General features: G+C 39.0%; 1 protein-coding gene across 1 annotated transcript in view; it reads left to right on the plus strand.

Moving 5' to 3' along the window:
• The first annotated feature begins 2,777 nt into the window (after window positions 1-2,777).
• STS (steroid sulfatase) overlaps window positions 2,778-17,511 on the plus strand; it is a 331,273-nt gene continuing 316,539 nt past the window's right edge. Inside the window, exon 1 of the mRNA XM_044287272.1 lies at window positions 2,778-3,082. The gene's annotated coding sequence lies outside the window, so the exon portion shown is untranslated. The remainder of the gene's footprint in view (window positions 3,083-17,511) is intronic.

Raw genomic sequence — 17,511 nt, forward strand, 5'->3', positions numbered from 1 at the left:
GGTAGTCCGTAGTGCGGATAGGAATAGTTATTTTTAGTGATGGAAAGGAGAAAAATGCGGACAGCACACAGAAGGTATCCATTTATGTCAGATCTGTGGTTTGCAGACTGCGATATCCACAGTTGTTTGCATGAGGACTCCGAAGTTAAGGATTTTTTTTTTACAGCAGACACAAAATGGTTTGCCTGGATTTCTTTGCAGTCATGCTACTGTCTATAAAACAAGGTTATGGCTCATACACCCGACCATAGCCTGTTTTGTGGTCTGCAAATTATGGATCTGCAAACCAAGGGTACCGGATATGTGCTTTCCGCATTTTTGTGGAATGGAATGTCCAGCCCATGATAGAACAGTCATACTTAATATGGAAAAGAATAGTACAGGTTATATTTTTTTGTAGGGCTGCGGAACGGATATACGAATGTGGACAGCTTACGGTGCATTGTTCGCATATTTTGCAGCCCCATTGGAGTAAATAGGTCTGCATTGAACCAGCAAAAATGTGGATCAAATGCAGACTAAAACAGCGGTCTTCTGCATGTGCCCTTAGGCTGAGTTCACACTTCAGTTATTTGGTCAGTTATTTTGGTGGGGGTCAAAAACACAGAATAGGTGCAAATCAAATAATTACACCTGATTTCTGTAGACTTCACTACTGGTTTTGGCTCACAATAACCAATCAAAATAGCTGACCAAATAACTAGAGTGTGAACTCAAGCCTAAAATGTTGTGTATCCAGTTACAAGTAATTCCAAAAGCATCAGTTTTCAGTTGTGTACATACAGCAGGGGGCAGATTGGCAATAGACCCTACAGGAAAATGTCCCTGTGAGCTGATGTCTAGGATGGCCATCCAAGACCCCCTTACGGATGCAAGCTGGGTATACAATGATATCATTCTCTCCTACTCACCTGGCCCACAGTCCTCCTGAATTCAACTGTATCCATGTCCTCAGGACAGCTATACAGTTGAATAATGTGGCATAGGTGGCAGTATTTTGTGCTGCTCTGTGGTATTTGGTTCAGCTGAGGAAGTATATTTCTCTGCCCTATGGTATTGCTGGCCCTCCTGCTTCTGTTGTCCCTGCCTAATTATGTTTGTTGCAACACAGGGCCACTTAAGTTTTTTTTTTTTTCCCAGGGCCACTTTTAGTTCCCAGTCCACCCCTGACATTCAGTATGTTTCAACTTTTGTATTACTATAGGCAGGCACTTTTCATTTGGAACCACCAATAAAATAAAAAATAATATCACACATTCCTTAAAAATTACAAAATAATAATAATAATCAATGGCTTGGCTTAAGATAAAGTAAAATAGAATGAATTGTTATCTTCCCATCAACATCCTATATATGGCTGTATGTATAACTGTTTTCGGTATGTTACTGTCACAAATCTAGTATAATACAGTCTATATAAATGTATGGATACTAATTCCACAGTTTTTCAATTCAAATAGTTCACATTTGTAAATGTGCTTTTTGCATATGTTGGTATATTGTATGTTCACTGATATATGTTTTTTTATATCACAATTCCCGTTATATTGTTTTTTCCATTCACCTTTAGGTTATTAATAGTTCCTCTTTGGTAGTATGTCCATCTTATTGGTAGATATCATATACTTACTGTTGGTGGTTAGTTGTTTACCGTGGCATCCCACATGGAGACAATCACGTTCACCTTTACCTCTGCATCCCTTCACTGGGTGCGGGCGATATCTATACTGCAGTGGCACTTGCTGAATCGCAATGGCTCACTTGGTATCGTAGCCCGATCTCGGCGTTCCACGTGTTACAGCGAGCTATGTTCAAGTTGCCGGAGTTTTCATAGGATCATACCAATGCTGTCCGTGGAGAGCTCCACACTTTTCCTTGCTTCTCCAATATAAGCTTTTTTTTTTTTTCCAACGGAATAATGGATTCTTTTAAGTGGGTCCTGGATTTTATAAATGTCCTTATTGCAACCAGACACGTTTCGGAGTCTATCCAGCTCCTTCTTCAGTGGCCATATTAATTTATAAAATCCTTCCAACTTATATATCCACCTTTCCACCTAAATGGACTTTGTTTTCATCATTATTGCATATAATCTTCCCCTTATCTTTGGAACACAATTCTCATTAATTTTTCACTTCAAGACATCAAGTATCATTTTTCTTCTTATACATTAACATAATGCTGTCTCATATCATTCAAAAAAGCACTGCTATTTAAGTGCATTTCTGATGCAATCATCTACTTCTGAGGGGTTTTTTTTAGATTTAGTTGCTACTTGTTTCAGTTAATGGCAGTAGGAAAAAATTGTCCTAGTATATTTTAACATGTAAAAATCCTTAAAAATGAATAAAATTAAATTAAAAAAAATAAAAAATAGAAAAAAGTGGAAACATATGGTTTAAATCTCCCAATGAGTATTCTATTGAAGGTATCAAATTATTTAAATAATCATGTTACATCATCTTTTACTGATCATTGTATGTTTCCTATTATTTATCTTATATTTATGGCTCATATACAGTATTTTCTTTATTTCCATATATTCCTCATTTAATTCTGTGAAGGGCACCCATCCTTTATCTACAAAAAAGCTAAAAGTTCTAACTCTGCATTGAGTCTTCCAGGTAAGAGTGTATCAAAGTCGGGACTCAAAGCAGAGTTAGAACTTTTAGGGGTTTTTTTGTAGGTAAAGGATGGGTGTGCCTGCCTATAGCAATGCATAGTTATCATTTATGACAGGGTGAGTCATACAGACAGAGCACCTTATTCGGGGCAGCCATGGTGGTGAGATGCTAATATAATCATATATTTATATTATAATTATACGTTTCAACTTTTATTTACTGCCATGCCTTTCCTGCAAAGACCTGATATAAACTATTATCAGCACAAGGCAGGAAGCGTTTTGCTGTGTTTTTCGTGCGTCTCAAAGTTTCAGCACCTTCCTTCCTGCGCTGTAATGACTCGATAACAGAAAAAAATAAAGAAAACTTCTTCCTGGAACTGAATGTGAACCGCAGAATAACGGTAGCAGTCAGAGAGCACCTCTTCTGTAACCAACCTATGAATCAGTGACTCACCGGTAAGTGAAACGTGATCTACTGTAAGAGAGGTGTATGTGTGTGACCAACTGGCTAACAGGCTTGCTGTCGTTATCTGTACTTCATATTATTGTCATTTGTGCTTTCTTTTCAATGGGAATATAGTGTAAGCATTCAATGGGTGAGGTCATAGATGGCAGGTATGTATCACTTAGGCCTCATGCACACGACCGTTTTTTTTAAGGTCCGCAAAAACGTGGTCCGTAGGTCCGTGATCCGTGACCGTTTTTTCGTCCGTGGGTCTTCCTTGTTTTTTGGAGGATCCACGGACATGAAAAATGAAAAAAAAATCTAAGTCAAGTTTGCCATTGAAATGATAGGAAAAAACGGACACGGATCACGGACACGGATCACGGACACGGATGCCAATCTTGTGTGCATCCGTGATTTTCACGGACCCATTGACTTGAATGGGTCCGTGAACCGTTGGCCGTGAAAAAAATAGGCCAGGTCCTATTTTTTTCACGGCCAGGAAAAACGGGTCACGGATGCGGCTGCCAAACGGTGCATTTTCCGATTTTTCCACGGACCCATTGAAAGTCAATGGGTCCGTGAAAAAAAGAGGAAAACGGCACAATGGCCACGGATGCACACAACGGTCGTGTGCAGGAGGCCTTAGGCTGCTACTCTCAGTTATATAAGTCCTGGAGGTAGGTTGTGACCAGTGAGGCTAGATCACTGAATTTGTGGTAGCTGGAGTTTGGGTCCGGGGTTTAAGGGTTCGTTCACATGAACGTTTTTTGCATTCCGTATACAGGCCATTTTTTGCATTCTGTATATGGAACCATTCATTTCAATGGTTCCGCAAAAAAAAAGTATGCGTTTTTCCATTCCAAGATAGAACATGTGCTATTATTGTCCACAAATCACGTTCCATGGCTCCATTGAAGTCCACAAAAAAAAAAAACACGGAATGTACTCCATATGTCTTCCGTATCAGTTCCGTTTGTGTGGAACCATCTATTGAAAATGTTATGCCCAGCACAATTTTTTCTATGTAATTACTGTATACTGTATACGGAACGGAACCGGAAACAATACTGAAACAAAAAACGGAAAAACAAATCCATTAAAAATGGCCCGCAAAACACTGAAAAAGCCATACAGTCGTGTGAACAAGCCCTAAGAGTGACTGAAGAGCTTGGGTGGGAAGGTCACTATCATACTTCATCCTGGGTGTTCCTACCTCAACCAGGTGGAAAACTAATTAAAAAGCACACTGCCAGAGAGCAGTGTGTGTGCTGGTCTGAGAGGAAGACCCATGGACAGACCTCTATGCAAAGTGGAATCTCTAGGTGAAAACCTACCAGCTGGGGAGAAGCCTATATCATTGCATTTTTTTAGTTATCTCCATGAACTGGTATTTTGTTTGCTGAAGCAAGCCTGTATCGTTTTGCCGCGTATGCCTAATAAACCCTGGGAAAAGAGACTGTCTGAATGGTCTCGTCCCACAATAGTTACACAAAATTTCTATCACTTTATGTGAAAGTATGTATTTTGTGCTGTGCATTTTTGTACTGCCCTATATATTGCTTCATGTCTTCGTGTGCATAGTAATAATTGACTGTAACAAATGACAGGTAAATGCACCTCAATCCCAGGCAACCTATGGCCAGCTGCCTGTTAAATAGGGGAGCAAAGGAGTAATGTGACGTGGGCAGCGTCACATAACTCATCCCGCTGCACCCTGCTGAGTGCCGAGTGTCCAGTTCAGCGCTCAGACTTTTCGCTGAAACTACGGGAGCGGAGGATGCAGACCACGCTAAGGAGGTGTGCATGTCCTTGCTCCGAAGTTTTCGAAGGGCGCCAGTGGCACCGAAGTGAAGGAGCGGTGTCATCACGGTGGCTGGGCAGAGTGAAGTTCCTCTGCAACTGCTGCACCCTCTGCACTTTGATTGACAGGGTCAGGCAGTCTAAACTTAATCATGTCTGGCCCTGACTTCTCTTAAAGTCTTGCAATGCACCATGCGCGTCAGTATCAAGCACAGTCGCAGTGCAGTCAGCAGTTATCTTCTGTACTTTGAGCCTCTTTCCTGTACTGAACCTGTGCCAGATACTGAATTGCATGGGGCAGCTGCTATATGCCGAAATTTCAGTGCTTAAAATCCCACCCTTTCCCAAACTTTGGCCCAAACTAATCTTGGCTGCAAAACCCACTGACAGATATCATGCTGTTTTCAGAAGTAGTCATCTTTTTCTAATCCATTTGTAGAAACTCCATAAAATATATAATAGAAGAATATATGGGGGGTGGGTCATTTCACCTCTGGCAAACTTCTTATTCCTTTTTTGCAGAATCTTTTTATACCTATTTAGTGGAAAATAGCTGGCTATGTATGTATGCAGCTCTCTTAACCCCATAGTGACCATTTTATGGTGGTCATTGAGTGGTCTTATATATATATATATATTTTTTTTTTACGGCAGCCCAGTCTAATTTGCTGCACGAGTCTCCCACGCAGTGAAGAGCCATGGCTTGGCTTTCACATGAGATCAAGACTCCTGCTGTAATGGCCCAGACAAGCAGAAGTTCGAATCAAACTAATATTGATGGAAAAAAATAAAAAATTCAGCTATAGGAATTCAACGAAAAAATAAATAAAAAATTGCTAGGTCACTGAGGCCCAAAAAAATTCACCTAAAAACAACTGGTGGCCATGTCCTTTCTGCCTCCCATTCATTTCAATGAGATGCAGTGCTGAGGAGTGTGGAGAGGCAGCTTAAAGCCACATCCATGCCGAGAAGGGACATGTCTGTGATCCTTAGCTCTACTTCCATTGAAATGTCTGGGAGGCAGAAAGGACGCGGCCAGTAACTGGTTTTGAGCTGCATTTTGGCACAGCTGTCCATAGCAAAATTCCACTGTAAAATCCATCATGTGAACGTTTTCTTAGCGTGTACCTGCACACGAGTGCACATTTTAGAACAGAAAATCAATACAGATATTCTCATGAAAAACTACTGTATGCATTTCCGAGCCAGATCTGTGCCAAAAAACGCAATTCCTACTTGTGGTTTTTGGCTCAGATTTGATGCAGACCTCACCCTATCATTGAAAAGGGTGAAAGCCGTACACACAAAAAATCTCATAAACAATAAACAGGCTCGGATTTCAAAATGTGCATCGCAAATCAATTTCCGCAAGAAAGAAAAAAGGCAAAGTGTACAGTACATAAAATTTGTCTAATTTCATACTCTTTGCAAATATGTAGCCTTAGGCTAGGTCTACACGACGACATTTGTCGCGAGACAAAAAGTCGCGCGACAGATAGGGCGCAGCAGTTGTCGCGTGACATTTTGTTGCACTAATGTCGCGCGACAATTTTTATAATGGCAGTCTATGGTGTCGCACTGCAACATGCGACATGTTGCGACTGCGACGCGACAGTCGCTGAAAAATCCATCTTGAATGGATTTTCTGCGACTGTCGCGTCGCAGTCGCAGCATGTCGCATGTTGCAGTGCGACACCATAGACTGCCATTATAAAAATTGTCGCGCGACATTGGTGCAACAAAATGTCGCGCGACAAATGTTGTCGTGTAGACCTAGCCTTATAGTCCATAAGAGCTGTAGAAACAACATTTTTTACAGGACGAGTATTCTTCCAGAGTTGCCTTACTCTACATTTCCCTTGATCTTAGTGTTTCAAGCATACATGTCCCTTTTCTCCCTTTGTTTACAACTGTGGCAAATAAATACTTGTATTTGGCAAAATCTGCCTATTTTTAGGATGCTAGTTTCCAGACCTGTGTGAGTTTTTGTCATGCTGACTTTCAGTGGTAACTAGAAATTACTGGGCCGTTTCTCCCGTGCAACTACCACTCCTGTGGCTAGTCAAGATCTCTCTCAGACGAGGCCTGGCAGCTGCTCAGTCCATTTCCAACAGTGTTTATGTATATAATGTCATGCTATAATACTGTTGAGGGGGCACAGAAAATAAAATCCATGCTTCCCCTAAAGATACACCCCTGCTGAACTTAGGTCAGTGCAACAACAAGATCAAGAGCAGTAGCATGGCTGTTTAACAAAACCCTGCTTCTGCCCCAACTGAAAAAATCAGACCTAGATACCCCAGCATATAAAGGGTTAAACTGTTGGGATTGGAGCTAAGTGGTAAGATTGATTGCATGGTCACTATGGCAGCCAGGGGCCTTGATAAAAAAAATATATATATTGCTAATAATCATATAAAAGTCAGTAAATAGCAAAAAATAAAAAATAAAACCTAATCAATAAACTATATTTGCCACAAAATAATGTCATTGAAAAATGTTATCTTGTCCTGAAGCCATTATGCAATTAAATTAAATTAAAAAATATATGTGAGGATGAAAAATTGAAAACAAAAGACAGGTCTCTAAGGCCGGCCATTAAGTGATTAATTTCAGGCTTTTTTAGAATGGGTGCTTTATTTTGAAATCAACTTTTTGCTTCAAAGACTCTTGAGAACATAATGGATGAGTGTGTTAAGTTGTTTCATTTTAACAAAGTGTTTCTACTTGTTAATTTACTTTGACCCTTGAAGACTTAGAAAACCCACTTGAATGTATCTGATGGCAGTGTAGAAGCAAAGTTGTTTGATCCACTAATTATACATCAAGCATTCTAGTATGTTTTCTTGAGCGCTAATCGTAGGGAAATGGCGTTGTTTTGCAATACTATTTGTCCTTGCTAATTTGTTTGCATGCATTACTTTTTCTTTTAGTGCGTATATGGTTTCCCTAGTAACAACACTCATTACTGAGGCAACATCACATAGTTATTTATGTATTTTTAGTTTCCACGTGGTCATAATTTAATTTTCTTTTGGGACATGTTTTCAATTTATTTAAGCAGCATATATACTTCATTACTAAAGAAATACCCACGGTGTGTCAGCAATCTACCTCTGGGTGTTAAGTTGAAATTGAGCATCACGCCTCAATCATCCATTCTCAATTTACGTATTTTCAGTTTACACACTGTCACAATAAAAAAAATTGGGAGGTGCTATCAGTTAAATTAATCAGTATATGTACGTGCTTACTGCAGCAATATCCACAGTTTGCCAGCAATTTACATGTGTGTGTTAAGTTAAAATTGTATCAAGCCTTAGTCGTTCATTTACATATGTTCAGTTTCCCCATGGTCGCAATATACTTTTTTTGGGTGGGTGTTTTAAATTTAATCAAGTAGTGTGTATAAATATATATATATATATCTATATATATAGATATATATATATATTTTTTTTATTACTGCAGAAATATGCATAGTGTGGCAGCAATCTACCTATATGTGTTAAGTTGAAATTGAGCATCACGCCTCAATTGTCCATTTACGTATTTGCACCACGTAGTTTCTACATGGTTGGAATAAAAAAAATTTGGGGGGGGGGGGGGGGGGATTGTTAAATGTAATTAAGCCTGACCAAGGGTCATCGATACCCCAGTGTCCCGGTCAAAATGTACAAATCTGACATGTGTCACTTTATGTGGTAAAAGCTTTGGAACACTTATTTATCCAAGCAATTCTGAGATTGTTTTCTTGTGACACATTGTTCTTCATGATAGTCATACATTTGAATCAATATATTAAATTTTTATAAAAAAAATACAAATTTACCCAAAAATAAGAAAAATCACAATTTTCTAAATTTCTATTTCTCTGCTTTTAAAACAGAAAGTGATACCTCATACAATATTTATTACTTAACATTTCCCATATGTCTACTTCATGTTTGCACCATTTTGTAAATGTAATTTTATTTTTTTAGGACATTAGAAGGCTTAGAAGTTTAGAAACAATTCTTAAACTTTTTTAGAAAATTTCCAAAACCCACTTTTTAAGTACCAGTTCAGGTCTGAAGTCACTTTGCGGGGCTTACCTAGTGGAAACCCCCCATAAAATGACCACATTGTAGAAACTACACCACTCAAGTTACTCAAAACTGATTTTACAAACTTTGTTAACCCTTTAGGTGTTCCACAAAAATTAAAGGAAAATGCAGATTACATTTCTAAATTTCACTTTTTTGGCAGATTTTCAATTTTAATAAAAAATTCTCTTTAACACATTGAGGGTTAACAGCCGAACAAAACTCAATATTAATAACCCTGATTCTGTGGTTTATAGAAACACCCCACATGTGGTTGTAAACTGATGTAAGGGCACATGGCAGGGAGCAGAAGGAAAGGAGCGCCATATGGTTTTTGTAAGGCAGATTTTACTGGATTGTTTTTTAGATGCCTTGTCCAATTTGAATGCCCCCCCTGATTACAGTAGAAACTCCCCAAAAGTCCCCCCATTTTGGAAACTAGGGAATATGGTGCCAGGTTTATTGGTACTATTTTGGGGTACATATGATTTTTAAATGTTCTATATTACTTTTTTGTGAGGCAAGGTAACCAAAAAATGGTTGTTTTGGCACTGTTTATTTTTTACAAGATTCATCTGACAGGTTAGATCAGTGATGGCTAACCTTGGCACTCCAGCTGTGGTGAACTACGACTCCCAGCATGCTCCATTTATTTCTATAGAGTTCTGAGAGCAGCCAAGCAAGGGGAGCATCTTGGGAGTTGCAGTTTTACCACAGCTGGAGTGCCAAGGTTAGCCATCACTGGGTTAGATCATGTGCTATTTTTATTGCACAGGTTGTTACAGACGCAATGATATCACATATGTCTACTTTCTTTGTTTGTTTGTTTCAGTTTTACATAATAAAGCATTTTTGAAAAAGAAATTGTCTCCATTTTCTGAATGCCATTTTTTTTTTTTTGCCAATCGTCTTGTACAGAGGCTTGTTTTTTGCAGAAAGAGTTGAGGTTTTTATTGGTACCATTTTGGGGATTTTTTGATCATTAATTATTACACTTTATGGGGCAAGGTGACCAAACAAATTGATTGTTTTGTAACAGTTTTTATTTATTTATTTTTACAGCGTTTATCTGAGGGGTTAGGTCATGTGACCATTTTATAGAGCAGATTGTTACAGACGTGGCAATACCTAATATGTATGATTTTATCTATCTATTTATCTATCTGTTTTACATAATAATAGCATTTTTGAAACCCAAAAAATTATGTTTTAGTGTCTCCATAGTCTGAGAGCCATAGCTTTTTAATTTTTTGGGCAATTGTCTTAAGTAGGGTATAATGTTTTTGCAGTATAAGGTGTCTGTTTGATTGATACCATTTTGGGGGGTGTACGCCTTTTTGATCGCTTGGTGTTGCACTTTTTGTGATGTAAGGTGACAAAAATTGCTTTTTTGACACTGTTTTAATTATTAATTTTTTTTTTTTACGGTGTTCATCTGAGGGGTTAGGTTATGTGATATTTTTATCGAGCATGTTGTTACAGACGTGACGATGCCTAATATATACATTTTTATTTATTTATTTCACTTTAACAAAAAATAAAAATATGTTTTAGTGTCTCCATGTTCTGAGAGCTATAGTTTTTAAAAAAAATTTGAGTGATTTTCTTATGTAGGGTCTCATTTTTTGCGGGATGAGGTGACAGTTTCATTGGTACCATTTTGTTTGACATACGCCTTTTTGATCGCTCAGTGTTGCACTTTTTGTGATGTAAGGTGACAGTTTTTGAGAGTTTATTTTTATGGTGTCTAGCAGACAGGGTGGATCATGTGATATATTTATAGAGCCAGTCGTTAGGGATGCGGTGATACCTAATATGTCTAGTTTTTTTTGCATTTTTTATAGAAAAAGGCAATTTATTTTCTATTTACATTTTTATTTATTTTTTACTTTTATTATTTTCAATTTTAATTTTTTTTATCAAGTCTCACTTGGATCTTGAAGATCCAGTGGGGCTTATGGCTGTACTATACTTTGCAATGCTCTTCCTGTAGATGGCAACACCGGACGCCTTTGCAAAGCATCCGGTTGCCATGGGAACCATCGGGCGCTGCCATTGCAGCGTGGCAGCCCTGATGGTTGAGAGAGGGAGCCCCCTCCCTCTATTAACCCCATGGATGCTGCTGCCTTGGCATCTAAGGGGGTTGCAGCAGAGTGCCGCCATCAAATACAGCAGGTGGACCGCATCAGGCGCACAGTTGGGGGCCAGATACATGGGGGGCGCATCAGGGCAGGCAGGGACAGATAGCGGGACGGGAGAGCGCCTCCCCAGCAAAGAGGCAGGGCACTTTTACACTGTCGCGATCCGCTTGGTTAGTCTGCACAGACTAACCAAGCAGATCGATTAACGGCAAGGGACCACTCTGACAGCAGCAGGCCAGGGGCAGAAGCTTTAATCCAAGCGTTTTGCAGCGCTTGGATTAAAGAGCTGCCATTACGTCTATACACGTGCTAACTGCACGGGGTATGTGCAGCCAGCACGTATATAGCTGTATGGCAGTCGGGAAGGGTTACACAAGTATATATATATATATATATATATATATAGCAGAAAAGGAGATTTGGCGGCACCAGTCTGTTGGCTCAGGTGCTGTGTCCAAAGGAATGAGCTTTCCACCTTGTAATATATGCAGAGAATCGGACAGCACTCCAAGACTTGAAAAAAGTAGAAATCTTTATTCACCCATGTGAAAAATAATTGCAACGTTTCAGCTCACAATCGAGCCTTTCTCAAGCAATGAAACACAAGACTGTGCATGTCTTATACAGCTTTTTCAAAAATCAGACAACCAATGAATTTTACAAATCAAGACATGTGACTGGTGAACATGTGAAAGTAGTTCACCTCATTAGATCATGTGAACAATTACTTATGCAAAGTACCATACTGCTGGATACACAGGGATGTGTCCATTAGTGTTGTATCCAAGCTTGTAACATTTAAATAACGTATACTACAAAGTGCATATGTGCATAAATAAAGTGCATGAAGATACAAAAAAATTAAATCATGTATTAATGTTTAAAATCATACACCACAGAGGCTGAGGGAAAACAGTGAAGGTTTGATCATGTTCGACAAAACCGCATGTTCATGTGAATACTGGCCAAAAACAGCCCTGTTAACTAATACTGTCAAAACCACAGCATGTCAAAGACAAACCTCCACCCACAATGTGCGCTCGCAACTGCGCTCCAATATATCCTCGGCAGCCAGATATCATACTATTGCCGTGTGGGAGCTATTGCATACGCACAATGTGACATTATTAAAGGCATCGTCTTTGTAGCAAAGCGCTTGACACTGTATATGCTTCACTGTCAGGACCAATCAGAGAGGGATCCAACCTTCCGGGTAGATCAACCCCTCCAAAGTTGTGGTCAGGTAAGGGGGACACCACATGCAAATGTAGTGCACCCCGAACCGTCCCATTATAACGGTCCATAGACAGTGTAATGGGGATCTCCCATATAAATCACTTGATAGCAGAAAAATGGTTTTGACACATCGTGGATGCAGTAACAGAAAAAATTCTATCCAGTTAAATTCATACACATAGAACATCACAAGCTGTCGCATGTATCCAGACTTCTATGTTCACTGTTTCCGCATCAGTCTGTGTGGTGTCTAAAAAACAAATAAGAGAAAATTACTCATATGCTTGTGAATCTTATCTAAATTCCATCATCACAACAGGGATCATGCCAGAAAGCATAAAGAGTGGGATATCAGGCAAACAGTAATCTAGAAGCATCCAGGATTATATTCCACATTTAACCCTTTAGGTTTTAGGCTATCTAAAGTGTAGATCCACCACATTTCTTTGTTTTTCAATATTTTTATTCGATTGCCCCCTCTCCTGGGGGGAGGTACATGATCTACAATCCAGCATGTTAATTCACGTTCTGAATGTTTCTGCTCAGAAAAATGCTTCGGTACTGGTAAATCATGTCGTTTTTGGCGAATTGAAAATCTATGGTTATTTAACCTGGTTTTCAAATCAGTGGAGGTTTCTCCCACATACAGAATTTTACATGGGCAGGTTAACACATAGATTACAAAATTAGAATTGCACGTCAAATGAAAATTAATAGGATAAGTTTTACCAGTGGCAGGATGTATAAAGCTGCGTCCCTTGCCTATGTATTTGCAATTTACGCAGCTTAAACATGGGAAGCTGCCCAATCCATATTTTGACAATTTCATTTGACGTGCTCGCTGCCTTGAGCCACAATCTGCTCTCACCAATTGGTCTTTCAGACTGCTAGCTCTCCGGTATGAAAACAGGGGAGGCAGTCTAAATTCTTCAATATCACTGAAGGTATTGCCCAGTATACTCCAGTGTTTTCTAATAATCTTGCTGATAGCTGCACTTTCCTCCGTATGAGTAGAGATAAAAGGAATCCGACGTTGGGGATTTTCCTTATCTTTCCTCACTAAGGTCAACTCTCTGTCCATCTCCAGGGCCTTATATTTATGTGTCTGTAGCAACTTTGGCGGATAACCCCTATCTTCAAACTTCCTTGACATATCCTCAAGGGCCTCCGTCAAATTGCTCTCCTCTGATGTTATTCTACGCACCCGCAAAAATTGCGAGTACGGTAAATGCCTAACCATATTTTTCGGGTGATTACTATCATATCTTAATATGGTATTCTTGTCAGTAGGTTTAGTGTATAGTTTAGTAAGGAACTTTTCCCCAGACCAGACAACCGTGGTATCAAGGAACTGTACCTCAGTGTGTGAGAAAATCAAAGTGAATTGGAGATCACTATCAATGCTATTCAAATACATATGGAAGTCAATTAGTTCCTTCACCGTGCCAGTCCAAATGAGGAAGACGTCATCGATATAACGCCACCACCGCAGAACATGTCTGAAGTGGTGTGAAACATAGATGACGTCTTCCTCAAATTTTCGCATAAAAATATTTGCGAACGTTGGGGCCACATTCGACCCCATCGCTACTCCCCTTAATTGCTTATAAAAGGAATCTTGAAACAGAAAATAGTTCCAATGTAGAACAATGCGCAAAAGAGATAAAATGAAATGTATAGCTGATTCAGTCATTGAGGAGAGTGCCAACATACATTCAACAGCCGTTATGCCCAACGTGTGGTCAATTGAGGTGTAGAGAGAGACTACATCGAAAGATGCAAGAATATATGTCTGCTCTCTATCCACCTCAATTGCGTTGAGTTTACACAAAAAATCGGTCGTGTCTTGAATGTATGAGGTCGCTCAATTCGCCAAAAACGACATGATTTACCAGTACCGAAGCATTTTTCTGAGCAGAAACATTCAGAACGTGAATTAACATGCTGGATTGTAGATCATGTACCTCCCCCCAGGAGAGGGGGCAATCGAATAAAAATATTGAAAAACAAAGAAATGTGGTGGATCTACACTTTAGATAGCCTAAAACCTAAAGGGTTAAATGTGGAATATAATCCTGGATGCTTCTAGATTACTGTTTGCCTGATATCCCACTCTTTATGCTTTCTGGCATGATCCCTGTTGTGATGATGGAATTTAGATAAGATTCACAAGCATATGAGTAATTTTCTCTTATTTGTTTTTTAGACACCACACAGACTGATGCGGAAACAGTGAACATAGAAGTCTGGATACATGCGACAGCTTGTGATGTTCTATGTGTATGAATTTAACTGGATAGAATTTTTTCTGTTACTGCATCCACGATGTGTCAAAACCATTTTTCTGCTATCAAGTGATTTATATGGGAGATCCCCATTACACTGTCTATGGACCGTTATAATGGGACGGTTCGGGGTGCACTACATTTGCATGTGGTGTCCCCCTTACCTGACCACAACTTTGGAGGGGTTGATCTACCCGGAAGGTTGGATCCCTCTCTGATTGGTCCTGACAGTGAAGCATATACAGTGTCAAGCGCTTTGCTACAAAGACGATGCCTTTAATAATGTCACATTGTGCGTATGCAATAGCTCCCACACGGCAATAGTATGATATCTGGCTGCCGAGGATATATTGGAGCGCAGTTGCGAGCGCACATTGTGGGTGGAGGTTTGTCTTTGACATGCTGTGGTTTTGACAGTATTAGTTAACAGGGCTGTTTTTGGCCAGTATTCACATGAACATGCGGTTTTGTCGAACATGATCAAACCTTCACTGTTTTCCCTCAGCCTCTGTGGTGTATGATTTTAAACATTAATACATGATTTAATTTTTTTGTATCTTCATGCACTTTATTTATGCACATATGCACTTTGTAGTATACGTTATTTAAATGTTACAAGCTTGGATACAACACTAATGGACACATCCCTGTGTATCCAGCAGTATGGTACTTTGCATAAGTAATTGTTCACATGATCTAATGAGGTGAACTACTTTCACATGTTCACCAGTCACATGTCTTGATTTGTAAAATTCATTGGTTGTCTGATTTTTGAAAAAGCTGTATAAGACATGCACAGTCTTGTGTTTCATTGCTTGAGAAAGGCTCGATTGTGAGCTGAAACGTTGCAATTATTTTTCACATGGGTGAATAAAGATTTCTACTTTTTTCAAGTCTTGGAGTGCTGTCCGATTCTCTGCATATATATATATATATATATATATTTACTACAAGACACAATGTACAGTATAGCAGCAATCTACCTGTGTGTATTAACAAGAAGATGAGTATCAGGCCTTAATTGTCCATTTCCAGGAATTCTATATCAGCACGGTTTGAATTTAAAGGGAACTGGTCATAAACTTTATGCTGCCTATACTAACTACATCATGAAGTAGAAACAGTGCAGTTGATTTCAGCAGTCTGTCATTTTTTAACTTAAAAGTAAGTGTTAGCCCAGAACCAACATCACAATCATTGCAGACTGGGCCTGGAAAGAGTCACGGCCACCTGAGAAGAGTCATGGTTATTCATAAATTCATAAATTCCTGCTCTCCATGCCCACCTGCTGATGATTGACAGTCTTCTACTGAGTTTTCTCCCTTTCTGTCTAGGAGAGGTCTGCCAATCATCAGCAGATGGACAGAGCAGGAGATTATGAAGAACTCTTACTCTTCTTAGGTAGATTTGACTCTTTTCAAGGCCTATGCTGCAATGATTATGATGCTGGTTCTCTGCAACCACTTACTTTAACTCATAAATGACACAGCGCTGAAACCAACATTTCTGTCACTATTTTATGCTGCCCACAGTGAGGTCAGCATAAAGTTGCTGACTGGTTCCCTTTAAATGTTTTTTGGGACTTGTTCAATTTAACTAAACCAGCATATAGGTGATCAATAGAGATGACCGAATTTAAAAAAAAAATGATTCGCTGGTTCGCCAAATTATTTTGGAAAAATTTGTTTCGATCTGAATAAATTTGCATCAAATGACGTTAAAAAACAGCTATTTCCTGGATGCAGATAGCCTTTATAATGGTGTACAACACTGTGCCTTGCAGCAACACGCATATGGAGTCTGTTTTGGAAGTGAAATAATACTGTGAGTCCGTATGACACGCAGATGACAGGCGTTGCATTTAGAATTACTGCACACTTTACTTATTTGGGCAGTCACAGACCAAAACTGACCAAATAATTGTGTTAACGTCACTGATTTTGCCCTTCCTCTGATCCATCAGAACAATAAACCCCAAAAACGGATCCTGTCTGTGGAGCATCCGCCTTCACTCGGTCAGCATTTGGTCAGTAATCCATCAGTATTGCTAATGCCCAAAAAAAAACAGAAGTGGATGTAAAACAGAGATGACACGTGAACGAAGTAGTTGCATGTATTCTGTGCTTTGTACCCACTCCTGCTTTTGCCTACCAAATCATAAGCCAATTCTTTTTTTTTTTAAAGGGGGAGAATTCTTTTTTTGCTTAACAAACAGGATATTAACACACATAAAATACAACACAGAAGGGGCAAAACCACAAGATTTAACCCCTTAAGGACCATGCAATTTTTTGCAAATCTGACCAGTGTCACGTTATGTGTAAATAACTTTAAAACGCTTTTACCATACTTTTATCCAGGCCATTCTGAGATAATTTTTTCGTCATATATTGTACTTCATGACACTGGTAAAATGGAGTAAAAAAAAAAAATCGTTTATTTATAAAAAAAAAATACCAAATGTAAAAAAAAAAAAGGAAAAATTAGCAAATTTCCAAGTTTAAATTTCTCTACTTCTATAATACATAGTAATACCTCCAAAAATAGTTATTACTTTACATTTCCCATATGTCTACTCTATGTTTGGATCATTTTGGGAATAAAATTTTATATTTTGGGGACGTTACAAGGCTTAGAAGTTTAGAAGCAAATCTTGACATTTTTTAGAAATTTTCAAAAACCCACTATTTAAACACCAGTTCAGGTCTGAAGACCCTTTAGAGGCTTACATAATAGAAACCACCCAAAAATGACCCTATTCTAGAAACTACACCCCTCAAGGTATTCAAAACTGGTTTTACAAACTTTGTTTAACCCTTTAAGTGTTCCACAAGAGTTAGGCCTCTTTCACACGGGCATTGCGGATTGGGGCCAGATGCGTTCAGGAAAA

Source organism: Bufo gargarizans, chromosome 3, assembly GCF_014858855.1.
Source record: "Bufo gargarizans isolate SCDJY-AF-19 chromosome 3, ASM1485885v1, whole genome shotgun sequence".
In the NCBI taxonomy this organism is placed as follows: domain Eukaryota; kingdom Metazoa; phylum Chordata; class Amphibia; order Anura; family Bufonidae; genus Bufo; species Bufo gargarizans.